Source organism: Pteropus medius, unplaced genomic scaffold (genome assembly GCF_902729225.1).
Source record: "Pteropus medius unplaced genomic scaffold, Ma_sr-lr_union100, whole genome shotgun sequence".
Taxonomy (NCBI): domain Eukaryota; kingdom Metazoa; phylum Chordata; class Mammalia; order Chiroptera; family Pteropodidae; genus Pteropus; species Pteropus medius.
In genome coordinates this window covers 1,336,486-1,352,570 of record NW_024342467.1, presented here as the reverse complement: position 1 = coordinate 1,352,570, position 16,085 = coordinate 1,336,486, and the positions used below count along the sequence as shown (strand labels likewise).

At 32.8% G+C, this 16,085-nt stretch overlaps 1 pseudogene; it reads left to right on the top strand.

Annotated features, from left to right (window-relative positions):
- Window positions 1-5,724: 5,724 nt before the first annotated feature.
- Window positions 5,725-5,843, top strand: LOC120602654 (uncharacterized; annotated as a pseudogene).
- The last annotated feature ends 10,242 nt before the right edge of the window (window positions 5,844-16,085 follow it).

Sequence of the window (16,085 nt, the reverse complement as noted above, 5' to 3'; positions counted from 1 at the left end):
AAAAGTATTCTACTAAATCCAAAGAAACATGTCTTGACTCAGCATTCCTTTGGCAACATTCCAAGGATATACATGACCACTCCAATGCCACACTTCAAGAGGAGAATAGTGACAGCAAGAAGTCCAAAGTGCAAAGGGAGAATGGTCTTACATGATTTTGACTAAATATTTTATTATCATTTGTTTTCTACCTTTGAAATCTTACAAATACATATAATCATGTAATCGCATCGACAGGGGCCTCCTGGGGCCTTGGGAAGAGTTCATATAACTGAGGAGTCCTGGTATTTAAAATGTATATTTTCATAGTAATTCTATCTATGTCTAAATATTTATAATGTTCTCTATTAGTTTTGCTGTTTGTACTCTAATAAAAACTTTACCAATAATTTGTTTAAATATTTTTTATTATACATGAAAAATACCTTTGCAAGAAAAAAATAATTATTTAGTTTTTTATTGTTTATAGTACTCAAGAGTATAACTTCCGACGTGCATAGAGTATAAAATGAGCATTTTCTTTCTTCCAAATTCCATAGTAGGTCTTGTGCAGTTTGTATCCAATGAGCATGCAATAAATATTGACAGAATAACTAAATGGAAAAAAGTAACTGGAAAGAAATTTTCTAAAAAACTTCTGTAACATCCATAACAAGCTCTGGTTTATAATAGATTTTCTGCTTTTATTGAACTCATTGGTTTCATTTGCCCAGTGTACATTTAGAGAACAATATTCAGAATTGCTTTTGTAACTTTCTGAATGCTACCTCCCATTTTTAAAAATGAATTGGAAAAACTCTTGTTTGTTTGGATGATTCACTCTCTCTCTCTTTTTTAATCTTACCTAAAGCTAAGCATAGTTGAAGAAAATGGTTTTTATTCTTTAGAGAAATGTTTTACCATATTTTAAACCTTCCATTTATGAAATTGAATAAAAACCTATTAGGCAAGTTTAGGTTACAATGCTGATATTTCTTAAGAGTAAAGAATTTGGCTGGGAGTTTTTCTCATTTACAATACAAAATTATGAATAAAAGTGAATTGCAGGAAAATTAGCAAAACATCTTTTTGTGGAAGAGTATACACAAAATATTCTAAGTCCACAAGAAACCCTGTGTCTCATAATTCTGTGGTCTAGAATTTTGAAATTGATGCAGCAGAGTGGTGCAGCAGGAGCGTGCTGGGCCCATGGATTTCTGAAATTAAAGCTTTTGGAGGGTTAGTTCATTCTGAGGACTGTAACGAAAAATTAGTTCCATGATTCTCTCCTAGCTTCTGGTAGCTTCAGGTGCTTCTTGATTTACATAAAAATTATATTGGATTAGGGCCCATAGTAATGGCCTCAATTTTATCATATCCAAACAACTATTTCCAATTAAGGTCATATTTATAGGTGTTAGGTAGTAAGTCAGGCATGAGTGACAGGAACCAAAGCCCAGCTCTGAAACCATTGAAACCTCCCTCAAAGACCTTCCTTAAGGACCTCCCAGAAACACCTCCCTTATAGGGTTATAAATTACCCCAGATCCCAGAGCACAAAGGCCATAAAAGCTACTGGCTAAACCAGCTACAAACTCATGCGCAGAAAGTACTGCCCATAATTTCAGCCTCATTATACCATTGTTATAATACCATGACTATGCCCGGAAGTTTGTGAATCTAATTATAACAGAATGAATTCTGGGTAAGCACATGCGCAGTAGGCAAAGTATTATATAGCAGCCAATTGTCAGTCAAGGTAACCTCACATATGGATCATCTAGGACCTCCAATCACAGCCCAAATATAAATAGACCTTCCCACTTCTGGATTATGTTACAGCTTTCTTCTCTGAAAACCTGCTTCTCCCTTGGGGCATACTCTCTTATCTTTTCACCTCCCAAACTCCACAGGGCTGCAGCCTTCCATAGCACAGCTCCTCTCCCTCTAAAATGTAATTTCAATAAATCTTCTAAATCTCACTGGCCTGTGATTCTTTGCTGAGTCAGTGGGAAGAACCAGGGACACCACCCTTACCCCCATGCTGCTGGGGCAACGCCAAATTTCACATCACTCCAGAGGTAACAAGGTGGTTTTGTTATTCAAACTAAGCCCCTTTCCACCACTTCTGAGTTTATGTTAGTAAGGTGACTTTTGGAAAGCATCTAAGGATAGAAGTTGTTTTCCAGAGGAGCCAACCAAAACTAGGGTGTTAGAACTTTCAGTCCCACTACCTGATATCTTGGGAGGGGAGAGGAGCTAGAGGTTGAACAAATCACTAGTGGGCAATTACTTAATTAATCATGTCTGTGCAATGAGGCTGTCATGAAAAAAAAAAGAGAGTAAGGTTGGAGAGCTTTCAGGGTAAGGAACAAGAAAGCTGGGCCCTTTGTTTGGGACCTAGCCTTACATGTCTCTTCACCTGGCTGTTGATCTGTATCCTTTAACATCTTTTGGAATAAATTGGTGATCTAGTGAGTAAATGGGTTTCCTGAGTTCTGTGAGCAGTTCCAGCAAATAGAGTGAACCCAAGGAGGGGTTTGCAGGAACCTCTGTTTCGTAGCCATCCAGCTGCTGAGATGCACAGGTAACAACCTGGGCTCGAAACAGGCTTTTGAAGTAGAAGATGGTCTCGTGGGACTGATCCCTTTACATCTGATGCTACTCCTGGGTAGATAGTGTCAGAATTTAGTTAAATTATGGACATCTTCCTGGTGTCTGAGAACTGCTCATTGGTGTGGGGAAGTCTAGATGCATGCATGCACGCGCGCGCGCGCGCACACACACACACACACACACATTCTTGTATTAGTTATTCCTAAAATATGTATTTATCATCAATCCATTACTTAAAAAAATTTTTGATTTTATTTTTCTTAATAAAAAAACTATAATTCCTTAGAAAGAACTAAAGACCTTTAGAATTAGACACATATCTGATTTTTGGCGCTAGTTTCCATAAGTCTTCCACTACCAGAATAAATGAGCAATTAATATAATTCCTCAGGACTTTAGACATGGTTTCCTGAACATGATATATCTACTTTAAATCTATTGTTATCAGAACTCAGACATGCCCATCGAGTGCTATGATCAAAGAGAGCCTCATCATCAGTCTGGACTGTGTGGTAGCATTTAAATATATCACATTTACTGCCTAGTTGACATGTCTAAAGCAACTCCATTGTGTTAGTTTGTCTGAGTTTCTGGCCTCAACCACACCCTGTGCTCAGAACCAGCCCTCACCCGTGAAAGTCTCGAAAGTTAAAATAACCCCGTCTCTTGTGGTGAATCTCCCGTTGGAGTGTCTTTAGTGGCATTTTATGAACTCTTACATCGACGAGGTTCATCTCAAGCATCAGAGATGTTTCAAACAGGGAATCACATTGTTAGCTGAGTGTTCTTGTTTTTCTGAAAATTGAGTCACTCCTTCCTCTTAAAGTTTCATGTGTAGTAAAAGTCAACCACTGGTCATTATCTGTTTTTTCAACCAGTTGCATTTGTCAAGTCATTTTGATCAATGCATTTTCTTTTAATTTTAATTCTAAGGATTGTCTCCTATTTCCTCCTCACTTGCAGGTGAAGAGATCCCCTGGGTGTAATATTTCTCTTTTTAGTTATTTGTATTTCTTTGTCTCCACTTGTTTCTCATTAGTTTAAGGGGATTTGAAAAGCATAAGAAAGCACTACGTATTTTCTGTCAGTAACGAGATTTTACATTTTTCCCTAATGGATCAGTGAACATTTGAACATCTCATTTCTATCTAACTTAACCCAGTCTACCTGTTGTCATTGGGACCTAATGCCTTTAAACCTATATTTCTATAAAGACATGTAAGGAACAAGTAGAATCAAGGAAAAGAGGATGGTGGAAAATAGCCATGACATAGGAAATTCATTTTATGAGAAATATCCATATTGGATTTGCTTTATTAAATAAAATTAATAATTTGTATAACTATAATATTGATTAATTTTCTAACACATTTGACATATATCTTAATTTTTCCTATATTCAATGTATCATTATTAACATTCAAAACTATCAGCAAATTAAAGAACAAGCCCTTTTCCAAGTCATTTTACAAACAAAGTTACATGCATATGGCAGTATGCTTAATTGTTTCAATTCCATTAAAATTAATTTTTTAAAAACAATCCCTCAGGCTCCATCCTAGTATATAGGCACTCAGCCTGACACAGTCTCTCTAAATTTGGATACAAATCAGCAAATTTTAAAAATTAGGAAGCGATAATTTGGTTTTATATAGTTCAAGACATTTGTATGTGTGTGTATCTCAAGCAAAAAATAAAACAGCTGAGCTTAAAATTTGGCAGGCATGCAGTCTTTAATCTAGAACATTTACTATATTTGAGATATAAATTAAATTTCTTGCATCTGGATACGGTTCCCAGAGAAGTTGGGATGGACTCCTAATGCAACGTCTCTGGGAACAAATGAATTCCCCAACCAACTAAATCAGCCAAATGACTTTTTTCATAGATTAATCTTTGTTAATAAGACAAAACAAGCATTTTACAAGTGTAGTATATTATTTTTCCTATATGGTTTTTCCTTTTTTGCTTACATAGCACTTGCATAAGCATTAAAGTTCTTACAGAAAAAGCTTTATCTTTATTTTTAAAATGATCTACTGGTATATGCACAATGGACAATCTCAGCATCCACCCTAGAACCTAAGACACCCACATATTTCTCTGAAAGATAACATTAATTAGTTTATAAGGATGGACTAGAAGGAGGAGCAGGTGAAGTATGGTAAGCAAGTTCAAGCCCAGTGTTCCATGATCGAGCTAAAAGGCAACAACATCTCCTACATATCTCTGGAATTGGAATGAAATTTACTTTTCAAAACATTCGACAAGTAATTGTGTGTGCATTCAATTACACAATAGGGCTATCAACACTGTTAAAAAAGTAGCCTGGGAATATGAAAGTATAAAAAGATATCAGTAAGATACTATTTTCTCCCAATTAGATTCACAATTAAAAATAAAATACTTCGTAAAGAAGTATCCAGATAAATGGCTGCATTTAAGCAGTGATTGTGGAATTATAAATAGTCATCTCGTTGGGTAATTTGATAAATAAAACATATTAGACTATAGTTAGAACTATAATGATTCTAATATGAATCCATTTATAGTAATACATCATAGTAAAGTAATTATAAATATGTTCAATAATAGCACTGCACCTTGGAGGGCATATATATGATGCAGAAAAATAGCAAACAATCTAAAAGTAAATCTAAAAGTAAAAGTAAAACCATATGGGGTTGATTCAGAAAGTCATAAAATTACATAATAAATGACCTTTACAATATGGAAAACATAAATTTTTCCAAACTTTTTTAGCACTTGTATTTTTCCCCAAAATAAGATTAAATATAGTGCTCAATTCTCTCACCAAGGAGTAAGGCAGCCAAGTATGCTACTTAGTTTTTACTACCATAAATAGTATCCCATGCAGTACTCTTTGCAACCTAGAGTTGCCCTGGAACTCTTTTAAAGAATCACTGTTACAGAACACTATTTAATAAGTTTCAATGTTTGTTTAAAACGTATGCCTCAGTAACAAATAAAACACAAGTCACAAAAGACATAAACATAAATATTTACAGAAAAAAGACTGAATATATATGCTAAAAACATAATAGTAATTATCCTTTAAAGCTGACTTTTATTTTTCTCTCTGCAAGTATTTACATTCAATTTTTTCTTGTCTACAGCCATGCCACCCTGAACTCGCCTGATCCTGTCTGATCTCAGAAGCTAAGCAGGGTTGGGCCTGGTTAGTACTTGAATGAGAGACCACCTAGGAATACCAGGTGCTGTAGGTGTAAAAAAATAAAACAATTTTTCTCAGGTGTCACTTTCTCTGGTAGGCCTTACCAAACACGCATATTTAAATTTAAACAAAGTCAATATTTCTAATCTCTTTTAATCTGCTTTACTTTCTTATTATTCCCATAACACTTAGTAGATTTTATTTTAACCATATTATTTGCTTATTTTATTTATTATTTATTGTTTTTCTCCAACTTCGTAGAATGTAAACCCCATAAGGGAAGATATGTGTTCTGTTCACTGATATATTTTCCTTTTCTAGCAGTACCTGGTACATAGTAACTCTTCAGTAAATTAATGATGGAATGAAAGTTTATTTGCATTTTGTAAATTTTTTTCTATTATATATTAATTTTATAAAAAAATAAAGTATTTAAAAATATTTTTGTTTGAGAGTCATAGGAATGCTCTGGCTCTGGGAAATTTAAGGAAGTTTGGTTACCTAGGAAGCCATGATGTAGTAAATAAGACTGAAACATCATAAAAGCATCTCAGAATAGCTTCAGAGTTAATTGCATAATTTATATGAGAAATCTAGAATTTATAAGGTGATTATATTTTACTCTTGGACAAAGATAATTATAAATCTTTTCTAAGTTGTTTAGGAACTATAAAATATAATTACATAACTATATAAGAAATACAATCGTGGGCCTTTGATCTCAAGATCATCGTAAATAGTAAAAACTTAACTGATGATAAAAAACAATACATTTTAAAAGTCAGCCACAGATAAAGTTATCATTTTCAATAATTAGGGTGGCTATATGTCTAAATTTCTAAAATAAGATCCCACAGATACAAATCTGCTGAAAAAGCATTAGCATCTATTTTAAGTTAATTGTTATATTTATAAGGCTGTGTGCAGAAACACAACCATTTCAGTTTGGGACAAAGGAACTTGCAAGAGATTATCAATTCTACTCAAGCCTTAAGAAAATACTCAGTAAACATTTTAAAAAACATTTTGGACTAAGTTCTTAAAAAGTACAAACTATCTTAAGTGAAAAAAGACCAATAATCTTTTTTTCTTTGGAGATATGATGGAAAGTGAAGTAAATCTGTCAAGAGATATTACAGGAGTAAGAAAAAAGAAAGCTAAAACTTTTATTTTTGTAACTTTTTTATTTTAATATGTTTTCCAATTTATATTAAAGTTGCGAGAAACGACAAAGAGATTCTATATCTTCCTTTCTCAAGCTGATCAACTGTTTGCCCCATTTGCTTCATTACTTGCTCTCTAGCCCCTCAATCCATTGATCTATCAATACATATATTTTCCTGAATTATTTTAGAGTAAGTTGTAGACATTTGACTTACATATTTCAGTGTGTATTGCTTAAGCATATGAACATTCTCTTAATCACGGTAGAGTTGTCAAAAATCAGGAATTTTAACATCGATAAAATTCTATTATCTAATCTACAGTGCATATTCAAATTTATCGGTTTTCCCAATAGTGTCCTTTGTAGTTTTTTCATCTTTAGTTCATGACATGCATTTCCTTTAGTTGTCATGTCCCCTCATACTTTTTTATTCTAGAATAGTTTCTCTCCCTTTCTTTGTCTTTCTTGGCCTTGATTTTTTTTTTTTTTTTTTTTAGAGTACAAGTCACGTATTTGTTTGTTTTGCATAATGTCTCTCTATTTGGCTTTGTCTGATATTTCCTTATTATTAGAATCAGTTTAAACAATTTTTACAGAATATATCATATTGGAAGGCACATGACATTACTTTGGCCCAATATTGATAATGTTAGTATTCACCATTCTTACCAGCTATGTTTCAATGAACCTATAGACCAGAATGACAGATTGGATTCTTGAAGAGCTCAGAAGCAGAGACTAAGGTCCTCCTTTCTCCCCTTTATTCTCCACTGGGTTTTCACAGAGACATGTTGGTACACAGGGCAGAACTGTAAAGCAGAGAGATCTCCCTGGAACCTAGTGGTGATTATATCCAATATTTCAGTCTTTCTGTTCCTGTGAATAACTTCCCAGTAGTATCTTTGATTACAGCTATTGTAATATTATCAATCTCATTATCTTATATGATCTATCACTGTGGTAGCTAAACAAATTACTTTTCAAAGTTTGCTGCCAGAATCTTAGTGCACAGGTCATATTCTATATCTGATATTTGAATTCCCATTCAGCCAAGATTCTTTTAAAGTAGAAGGAGGAAATTTTCCCCTCTTCTAGTAATTGAATTAAGTTTAGATTCTAATTGAAGTCATAAGTGGCTCTGTGATAGTTATCTTAAAACTTCTGATATAAATAAAGAATTATTAGATACTTCCTTAAGGATAATAATATAATGATGGAAAGGTTTGGCATCAAAGTGAAGGACAACTTACAATTAGCTACTGGGCTACTGTGTTTTTCTCAAATCTTTGATATAACTGAATCAGAAAATGTTCTTGAAACTATGATTGATTGCGATCCGAAATTAAGAGAATCAGTAAATAATTAGGAACAATGTAGTCAGTAACAGGGCTGATATATGACAAATGCAGCACCGAGAAGTTTAAGGAAGACTAATGAGATGAGGAAAATTTTTAAAAGAATTCTTCTTTTACTGATTCAGAATTATGCTAAAATAACCTAAATTTGTATTTTGGGCAGAGTACACGATAACCGAAACGTAAGGAGCATAACATGAAAGTGTGAAAGCATAACAAGACACCTACAGAAAGGTAAGCCACAGAATCTTGAAAACCGAGTAACTTTTAAACAGCTCTTCATGTCATGGACATAGGGGTCTTGTCATTCAGGTGCCTCCGTCAAACAGTGGTCTCCATGACTGATATAAATCTGAGTGTCCAGATTGAGCTTATATTTTATCACTAAGACAAAGCAAATGAACTATTTGACTGTGTTATCATCCAGTCATTTTTGTGGTTTACAACCAGCCACCAAGTTACTGAGTTTGTTGTTAAGAAAGATTGGTGGTTTCTAGTCTGAAAGGCTGTGAATCATAACTGCCATTTACTCATGCTTTATTTCTAGGTAAAAATGATCTGAATTAGACTCTTTGCCATTTCTTATTGGTGACTGGAATTGAAAGAAGTCCAGAGTTCCACCTCACAGTGTTATGAAATCATACGTTAATCTTCAAACCAAACAAACAAATGAACACACATAAAATAAGACCATAGCACTATCAAATGAGCAAATTATCTCAGTGAGCTATATCAGTAATCTGAACACTAAATTATTTTATCACTTTCAGTCATAAAAATAATTGATACAGCCATTCAAATATATGATTTTGAAACAATAAAAATATCAATTTTCTCCAATTAATCTGTAAATTTAATGCAATTCAATGTAGCTATAGATAATATGATACCAAATTTTATATACAAAGTTAAAGTGCTTAGACTTGCTAAACAAATTTTTAAATAGAACAAAATTAGAGAATTCACGTTACCTGATTTTAATTATTAGTATAATAATTTAATATCTACAGCTGAAAATCTATAGCTTATCACCAATTTCTACTGTGGCTTCTTTTTGTATGGCCTAGGAGTTAAGAATGATTATTATATTGCAAAGGGATGTAAAAATCAACAACAACAAAAAATACAATGTGGCCCCTAAAGCATAATATATTTACTATCTGACCTCTTTACAGAAAATATTGCCAACTCTTAAAGCACAGTGATCAAGACAGTGTGGTACCGGCAAATGACAAACAAATTCATCAAAGAACAGAATAAATGTCCCAAAATCATGCTCACATATATAAGTAGATTAGCTTTGACAAAGGCATTGATGTAATTCAGTGAGGAAAAGAATTTATTTTCAAAATATTTCTTAAATATCTAGATATTTATATTTATATTTATCTCACATCACTCACTAAATTTAAGGTGAGAATGACATTCTGATACCCTGTGATTGGAAATAAGTGTAAACATAATTACAAGAAGATCATTGGGTCTAAAAGGGTAGGAGAGAAGACGAAGTGGAGAGAAATGAATGGAACTTTAAGAGAAAAAAGATGAACCAAAACGTGAACAGAGGTTAAGCCATTTTGGACAGGATATTTAGAACAGCTTCCATGATAAAGTGACATTTGAGCACAGACCTGGAAAGAGTAGAGAGGGTTAAGTGAATGACCAAGAGAAGAGAAAAGATCATAACATAGGAAAAGCTTGTTCTATTTTAGGAAAATAAGAAAGCCATTGTAGCTTTGGTAGAATGAGCAAGGGGTTCAGTGGTGGAAAATTTAGAAAAGAGGTAGGATCACGAACAGACTTGTGGATGCCGTTGAGCAGAGGAATGTCATATCCATCCACATGTAAAAGATTAGTTTCTTTGCTGTTCAGAAAGTACAGTGAATGGGAGGAAAGGGTGGAATCAAGGTCAGTTACACAATTTCTGTCTCTAGACATGAGATGATAAAGACAGAATATGAAGTTTTTAAGTACTTATCTATTTAAATCAATAGTCACCACTATTCCTTTTCTAAAGTAGGTACTCCAATTATTTCTACTTTTCATATGACAAATTAAAGTTCATTCAAGGTCACAGAACTAGGAAATTATAGTGTTGGTATTAATGGAGTTTTTAATCACCTCATTATATTATTTCCCATAAAAACACAAATACAGAAATAAAAGGAATGTAGTTTCAGAGAGAGTAATTCCTAAATACAATAAAATAAAGAATTGAATTAGAATAAAGAATAGAATTGTTTATTGAGACCATTGATTTTATGTTATCAACTGCATTTTTAATATGAATTTTGAATATCTGCTAAGGAAAACAAAATAAAATACTTAAGTTGACCAGTTAAAGTGTGTCCTTATGATACGTCTTCACACCTTCAAAAAAGATAAAAAGAATGACAAAGTCTCTAATCATATTGTTGCTTTCTTTAGGAAATGCTGTATGTTAGGAAGGTGAGAGAGACAGAGAGCACATAACTTGCAGCTTTCAATATTCGTTTCAGAGTGTAGGCTAAATAAGTTTTACATTTGGGTCCTTCCTGCTTTGAGACTATTATTCCATGTCATAAGACATATTACTACAAAAAAGTCATTATGATTAGAGTTTTCCTATATAAAGCATATTCTACTAATTAAATGTGACCATATTCTTAGGGTAAGATATTTTGTGGATTCTCTTCTCACTACCCTTATATCGAACACTAATGTGAGGTTTCTTTTATGGTTAACCTTTGTCAACAATATTACTGGATTGAATTTTCCTTTATACAGCACCTGCTTTTATGACATTTTTTATTTCCATATATCTTGATAGCCATTTCCCTTTCCACATCCACAGTGAATGTAGCAATAGCAATACCTCTTTTTTCATAAAGGAAGACATTTTTTTAAAAAAGTTCAGCCTTCTTTTATTCTAACCAATACTCAGAATATTTGTTTCTTGTCTTTTCTCTCAGATTCCCAAATGGATTTTACCAATCCATTTTGATAAAATAAAGCACTAACAGAATACATTTAATTTCATGAATTAAAAATTACATGTGTTCATGAGGGATTTGGGAGAAGTAATTTATTTTTATTTGATAACTAAGAAAATAGGCTATCACCCTTAAGTGGTTTTGATGTATCTACAGTTATAGAAATTTTGGAACTAGTCAGACCCAGCTCTATGACCCATATCAGGGTTTGGTATACTACAGCCCTGGGGCTAAATTCAGCCTGCTGCCTTCTTTGTAAATAAAGTTTTATTGTAACTCAGCAAAACCCATTAGTTTTACATACAGTGGATTTGACCAGCAGCGATAGAGGTCATGTGGCCTGCAAAGCTGAAAATATTATCTAAGCTTTTACAGAAAAAAGTTATGTTGACTCTTGACCTACGTAATCCCTTTCAAGAATACTTACATTACAGAGTTGGTCTGATAATGAACTAATATTGACATATGTGAGGAAGTGATTGCTCTCCTGGGATACAGTTGGAACTGAATTATTAGTAACAATGATATCAATAGGAATGTGACAGAGGATGCTGCTAAAAAGGCATAAATAATGAGAGTTCAATGATTTGGGATCTCTTCCATAGACCAGTAGCCCTCACCATCTGTGTGACAAATGCATTTCCAAGATTTGTGGGATCATGAACTATTCTAAAACAATAGCATGATATATGCTCTATTAGCCAAGAGTTAGAAATATTATTTTATATTTAAGTGAATAACATTTTAAAAAAATTATTGGGAACTGCTGGAATCCTGTATCAATGTGATATTTTATAATTAATCTTTGATATTATATTTTATTTAAAAATCACTTTCTCAGTCTCACTGATTTACCGATCTCTCCAATTTGTACCTCTTTCACAGGGGCACTACCAAAATTATCCTGACATTCTGTTACTAAGGATAAACTACTCGCATATTAAAATAAAACTTGCAAGGTGTATCAATATATAATTATTCCAACTAGCAAAAGGGATAATAAACATATGGCTCACCTGCATCTATTTGACATGAAGTAAGCTCTGATGAACATAAAGAATATTTGGACCCAGTGTTTTTTTTTAATCATTATGTATCAGGAGGATATTCTAGTTAATGTATTTTATAATTGAGTATCAAAAAACATAATGCTCAGTGGTTTTGAGTGTGTAAGTGTGTGTGTGTATGTTTTTAACAGTAGATTATTCCTTGTTGGTTTTTGTAACATCAACAAAAAAGATTTTCATGGCAAAATGTCTTCCATATAGTTAAAGAGCTTATGCAGTCAAGTATGATGAGTCAATTTTCTTTCTATTGCCTTTGGTTTAGGATCTTGTCATGTTTTTAAGGCAATTTTTTTTTTTTAAATAAAAAAGGGACAGAGAGCAAATATTTCTTTTTTCTTTTAACCTACTAACAATCTCTGTAATATATATATTTCCTTTCTATTCCCTCTTGCGAGTGTTAAAATAATTCTTATCCCACAGTCTATACAAAATTATACCCAAGCCAGTTTTGGTCATGGGCTATCGTTTGGTTTGCTGATCTCAGTTTTAATGAGCCATTCTTGTTCTAGGGAAACATTTTGTAGAATAGAGTCAGTGAATGCAGCAAGCTCCCAGAAGCATTTAAGCTGGTATACCAGTACAAACTCTTTGGCTTTTTGAGTGTTTACTTTTCTGCATTAGTTGTTATATTGCCATGCAATATCAGAACAATAATATACCTGAACTCATAACTTAGCCTCAAAGTAAGTGCCCAAGTCTCTACAGACATACCAAGTGATTATCTATGTCACATGATTTGAGAGACATCAAGTAGTCATCCTGCATAAAATAACATTAGAACTCTATATTAACCTATTAAACATTAATAAATGAACCTTTACACATGGCTTATTTCTTATGAAATGTAAAAACCAAGATGTGGTAGCCCAAATAATCTAACCTATGTAAACCTGACACATATCTTCCAATGAGGCTAAAAGCGGAGAAACGAGTCTTGGACCACTGAGTAGAAGATGCGTATGTGTTATAAAGGAATATTTAGAGCACTGGAATGAGAGGTCCTTATAATCTTAGAAATGCTGACCTGACATATTATAAATATGAGGGCTTCTAAGAACACTGGAGAGTTGATGAAGGCCTTTGTTACTTCAGCAGGGACAAAGGAAAGGAAGGAACTGAACAGAGAGAGAACACTAGACCAATGTTACAAACAAATCGACTTTGCTGAAGATGGGCATGCAAACAATTTGTTGAACTTCTTTTTCAAAGATTAATTATAAAATATCACATTGATAGAGGATTCCAGCAATTCCCAATAATTTTTTTAAAATGTTATTCACTTAAATATAAATATTCTTTTTGGCTTTTCTAGAAAACATTATTTTTAATTTAACTTATTTCATGCCTTAAACTTTCTTCAATTTGAGATTTTTGGCTAAAAACAAAATATTCTGAAATTACCAAATTCACTTTCAGGCACCCCCTAAGCAAAAACCAAACAAAAAGACTTACATTTTCTTTGGATGCATAAAAATCAAAGATATTGGTTCTATGACAAAAATGGTGACCAAGTGGGAACTTGTGGGATTTTGTCATAGAAAATTCTTTTTCCAAGTACTACTCTCTACTTTTCATCACCTAATACAATTTCAGGCCTGAATCAATCCTGATTTGAGTTCTGCAGGCAAGGCTTTATGGGTGTCTGAAGAAACTATGAGGTCTTAATTTTGTAATGACTTACAACCCTAAAAGTGGTGGTCACAATTATATTAATAAGAATCACTTCAACCGAGTAAATTATAAAAACTATTTTATTCTCTCTTTTTATAATGAAGGTTTTTCAAATTGACATGAGTTTTGTTATAAAGATAAGTGAGAGTCAGGTGTTCAAGGCCAAAAGGAATGCTGCTTTGATCAAAAAAGAAGGGAATTGTTTTGACTTTGCTCCAAGCAGGCAATTAAGGGATGATGAATTAGAATCCCCTCAAAGCGGGAACCCTATTACTCTCAGACATGTCATGCACTCTGAAGTGTAAAATGCCTGATCATAAATAATAATGTCACTAATTGTGTAAAAAAACACAAAAAAACTCTGAAAACAAATACGCTGCTATATATAAGTGGCATCATTGATTGAAAAAAATGAACTCCTCTCAAATTTTCTTTCTGTGGTCCTAAACATATAATTTTACTCCTTAGATACTAAAATACAAGTAAAGAGACATGACATGATACTAGGACAATATCTGTTGCTTTGTTCAAAGACTTATAATAGACTCTAAATATCCTTGTTGTCTGAGATATGGATCAAAGTAACTCACTGAACAATCAAACTGCACTGCTATTTGAGATAAAATCTAAAAAGCCTAGTTGAAGTTGGTACAAGTATGATATAAATACAGGTTATTATAGGATTTGATACTCATGGTTGTAAAAAGCTGGAAGTATATATGTATATATAATATACATATATCACTATGCATGTCATAAATATTGACTAAATCAGTAAAATGAACGATTGTTTACAAAAAGTACAATGTTTAAAAAATTATTTTGTTCAAGTTGTTAGAATCATTGAAAATATTTTTATCAGCCATCTCGGCCATATATTTTAAGTGATAATGTAAACTTAATCAAAACATATTCATTATATTTTAAATTTTTGACATAACATAACCTTTGAAATTAGTTACTTACTAAATTTATGATGCCATTGTAGTCACAAATGATATATTTTGAACTACCTACACTGATAATAATCAATAGACATTCTGGACAGTTTGCATTTACCACATTAAAACTCCAGTAATGTTTTAAAAATATTTGAAGTATAACTGATATATAACACTATATAAGTTTAACATGCACAACATGTTGTTCCAATACTCTTATAAATTGTAAAATTCCCACCATAGTGTTTGCTAAGATCTTTGTCATCACATCTCCACATAAAAACTCATTTAAATTAAAAAGAAAAGCTCTACCACTGCTCATTTGAGAAAACTATTTGTTTTCTATCTGGATGAAAATTTGCTATTTTTATGCGGTCACACATTAATTTCACAATGATAATGTCAATAACTTTTGAGAGTCAAAAACTTGTATTTTTTACAGATTGATAGTTTTCTTTCTTGTGGGGAGTTGAAGAAAAGCACTTTTTAATTATTCTTTTATCCCAGGAACAGTGTAAAGTTCTTGTGTTTTGAACAATCACATTTAATCTTCAGGACAACACTGTTAGGCATGTACTATTTTCTGTATTTTAGAAATGAGAAGATTGAATCTTATTCATGTTCAATAACTAGCCAAGTTCACTAGCTAAGTAGTGGCAGAGCTTAGACACCAATTATTTCTAGTTGACTCAGAAGTCTGTACTTTTTAAACTAGCTTAGACTCTAATCAGATAATCAAACAACCAGCCAGGGTTACTTTTCCTGTATACATATTCTTATACTTAACACTTTCACTTTTTATATTCTAGGCAGTTCACCTTTTTTCTTTTCTTTTCTTTTTTTTATTCCTTTCTTGCTTTTCTTTTCTTGCCCTTCCTTCTTTCCTTCCTTCTTTCTTTCCTTCCTTCCTTCCTTCCTTCCCTTTTCCTTCTTCCTTCCTTCCTTCCTTCCTTCCTTCCTTCCTTCCTTCCTTCTTCCTTCCTTTCCTCTTTCCTTCCTTCCTCCATTCCTTCATTCCTTCTTTTTCTTTTTTTCTTTTTTTGGCTGGCCTTTCTTGAAATGTAATACGCTATACAATTTTTTAGGTTTGCATTTTAAATACCTGTACATTAAGACTGCAACC